This window comes from Elephantulus edwardii, unplaced genomic scaffold (genome assembly GCF_000299155.1).
Source record: "Elephantulus edwardii isolate Elephantulus edwardi_28Jun2011 unplaced genomic scaffold, EleEdw1.0 scaffold00098, whole genome shotgun sequence".
Lineage (NCBI taxonomy): Eukaryota > Metazoa > Chordata > Mammalia > Macroscelidea > Macroscelididae > Elephantulus > Elephantulus edwardii.
In genome coordinates this window covers 9,228,598-9,232,369 of record NW_006399848.1, presented here as the reverse complement: position 1 = coordinate 9,232,369, position 3,772 = coordinate 9,228,598, and the positions used below count along the sequence as shown (strand labels likewise).

The 3,772-nt window shown below is 37.3% G+C and overlaps 1 pseudogene; it reads right to left on the bottom strand.

Annotated features, from left to right (window-relative positions):
- The window catches only part of LOC102869203, a 13,340-nt pseudogene extending 12,982 nt beyond the window's left edge, over positions 1 to 358 (bottom strand).
- Positions 359 to 3,772: the final 3,414 nt, after the last annotated feature.

Below are 3,772 nucleotides of genomic sequence, written 5' to 3'. Positions count from 1 at the left end.
ATCCTTTGTGCTTCTGGTTAAATTTATTCCCAAGTATGTAATCTTGCGATTAGCTATTGTGAAGGGTATTGTTTTTTTTTTAGTTCTGGCTCTATATTTTCTTTGTCACTGTAGAGAAATCCAACTGATTTTTGTTTGTTGATCTTGTATCCTGCTACTTTGCTGCTGTGAGCTGGAGCTTTGAGACGAACCAAGTTAACGAACATGTCTGCTTTGAACCTCAGGCCTCGGAATGTTAAATGCCTGTGAGAGCAGTACCTTCCTCATGGAGCTGAGTGAGGTTAAATGTGAACAAGTCCTGCAGGCGCAATGCCAGCCACTGAGGAACATGCAACTCTGGGTTGACAAGCAAGGTCATATTAGCATTTATAAGCAGAGTTTTTGTTTGCTCATTGCTTCCATCTACAACCACTGCACCTCAGACCGTCTTAACATTTTTCACCACTAAAAAATTCACCTAAGTATTTCTAGAATTCTCAGGGATCCCTCTTGTGTACTTAAAACAGCAGTGAAAGAGTCTGTTCCACATGGTTGAGTCCCTGTGGTGTTTCAAATCCACCAGCAGTTCCTAGGGAGAAAGATGAGTACTCTTATCTGCTGGAGGAGCAGCTCTGAGTCAGTTCTGACTCAGTGGTGATGAGGTTTCGATTGTGAATCTGTCAACGTCTCAAGAAAGATGCCTTCCATTTACAGGTTTTGCTTTTGCTTGCTGTCAGAACATTGATTCAACCTTCTTTGTATACTTTGTCATATGTTGTTGTATACCATTGAGTCTGAACAGACCCATAGTTGACCCTACAGCAGATTTTCCATTGCAGCAAATCGCAGAGAGTAGATTACTCATATTTTTCCTGTGGAGCATCTGGTGGATTTGAACCACATACCTTAGAATTGGCAGCGCAATTCTTTACTATTAAGCCACCAGGGCTCCCAATATTGCCATTATGACCCATAAATTCATGGGCCTGCTGGAGTCTGACTTAAAGTACTGAATATTCTATAGGGAATGTTAGATTTGGAAGGTCAGAAAACTCAGTAAGTTACAGCCTGTTCTATCACAATGCTAACCATGGAATTAAACATTTGTGGTGGTTTGATAGATCATTGAAGTAGTACCATCAGCACTTGTAGTGCTCTAAAACGTGACTTTGCAAGATTGGAATGATTTACTGGATTAGTTCAAGGGTCGGTAAGTAAGAAAATTTACTTACAAGATTAAAAATCTTTTATTTGCCTGCTCCTACCTTCTCATTCAAATCTCCTCTAATAAAATTTCTGCAGGAATCAGTGGAAAGTAGCGTGAAAGATTATAGTTTTGACGACTTATTCACATCAGAAATTTGCTATACACATCAGAACTCAAATTCTATGAACAATTGAAGAGTGAAGCATTAAGACTTTTGCTGGAATTGGAAAATTTTTCTTTTTTCTTTTTCTTTTTTGTTTATGCCTTCCTCAACACATGTCCCAAATGCCTCCTCTTGGCCTTTCTAGATCTTTAATCATGTTCTCAACCTGATTAGACCACTCTTATATTCATCCCTTTACTCTGATTTATAACCAACTTCCTTCTTTACTACTTCAACAACCCCCCAAGAAACGAATAGGCCTTTATTGCATAGTCTGAGAGGGACGCTAAGTGACCACAAGTATGGAGAAGGTCAAAATGGCCCAACTTCCTTCTTTAAAAACTCCTTTCTTACCTCTCTTCCCTCCCTTCCTGATATAATGTTAGTTATTTTCAGTAATCCTCTTAGTAAGAAGATGAGCTGTGTGGAGGTCCTACCCATTTTTAAAAAAAATTCTTAACTCCCAATTTCATAAGCCCCACCCATACGCCTGCCATCTCCATAATTTTATTATCGCCTAGTAATTTGAAACTGTCATTATATACAATTGCATATTTTCTGAGCCATCTCCTCTTTTGCAATTAACTGCCTCTGAAAATCTGCCAGAGGGTCAGCTCTGGGTCAGTTCTGACTTGACACTACATAACAACACAACAACCCTGAGCAATACTTATGGAACATTAGTTTGATTGTTTATGAGATACATCTTTTCAAATAAATATTATTGTTCCTTGTTCAATGTTTAAAGCCATCTTGTATATCACCACTAGAAACATCCGTGCTTTGGCAAAGAAAGACTCCCAGATTAGTCTGTATCAGCACCATTTAGTAAACTTTTGGCAATGATTGAAATATTGCATATATTTTCACTGCTGGAAAAGATAGCCACTTTCCATGTGTGGGAAGCTCTGGTGGCATAGTCCCATGGGAGTTATGCTACTAATCAAAAGGTTCAAATCCCCCAGGGGCTACTTGGGAGAAAGATGGACAATTTCCTCTCCTGTGATTTACACCCTCTGAAAAATCACTGGCAGGTCAGCTGGCTCCAATTAAATGTTGGTGAATATTAAAGAGAAGCCAAATGCAGTTATCTAACACTTATAAGAGGTTATCTAAATAACTGAATTTTTCATTTAATTATCATTTGAAATTTATTCTGCTTCTTTTGTCTAAAGGCAGATATGTTAGAAAATACAAGTATATATTGAGAAGGGGTTGAACTAAATTATATCTTCATTTTCTTCTAGCTCTAAGCTTAAAATGTAGGAAATATATAATCTCTTCAAGTAGGACTATTTGAATGACGAGAAGGTGAGAAGGGTATTAGGAGTAATAATTTGGGACAGAAGGAATTTTTTTTTCAGTTGTGCCTGACTAGCAATTAGTACCAAAACATTTTCAAGCTGTGATAGCTTTCATCAGAACTTAACTCACCAAAATGGCAAACTGGGTGATTGAAATATAAGGTTTAATTATAATTATAGATTGAAAAATTAAAAATCCCCAGCACCCTCAACTTTACCATCACAACATTTTACCTACAGTTGACTATAAGAACTTTTTTTTTAAGAAAAGGGGATTTCAATATTTTAATAAAGAATCTTCTAGAAGGATATTCCCTTGTATCTGGTCAAGGGTCTGCTGGCCATCTGTACACCTCATAATAGTTTCAGAAACTAGAAAACTTTCAAGCACAATTCTTCCAACTTGAACAAACACAAGAGTGCTTCTAGAGAGAAATTCCACTTCAGGGTACAGTCTTCTTGTGATTACCTGCAGGTTGGATTGAGTGTCTGAATCAGCCTGACCAATTACCTTAATCACCTTAATCATAAAAGCTACCCTCCCTGGAATGGCCTCACCATCCAAGATGGCAGAGCAGTCACTCTGAGTTGGGAACTCCAAGTTGAAACGTATGTTAGGGGAGGATTATTTTACAAGTAAGATAAGCACATGCTTACTTGTGTTTTTTTACTAATCTGTGGTAAACAATTTCATATGGGTTTCATCACAACAGCTATGTAATATTGTTCAGTGTAGATTAGTAAGTAAACACTGGTAAAACCATGACTTCCTGGCTTACTGGGTTTTCCCATCTCAATTAAAAACTAAATTTGAAAAAAAGGCTTTGATTCTCTAGGAAGATGCTCTGGGATTGGGAGAGACAGAGGTAGATAGATGCCAGCCACACCCAGAAGCCAAATTTAGATGTGGTGAAAAAATTATCTGACAATGTTGATATATTCAGACTTGGCTATTTATGTTAGGTACAAGACAACTTTAAGGCTTTCTTTACTAAGTAATGAAGAGTTTTCCAAGAAGGCGATTCATTGTTCAGCCTCATAGCATATCCTTGTAGGTGCTGCTGTTATCTAAAATTGAGCATTTTTTTTGCAACTTTTATTATTATAATTATTATTAAT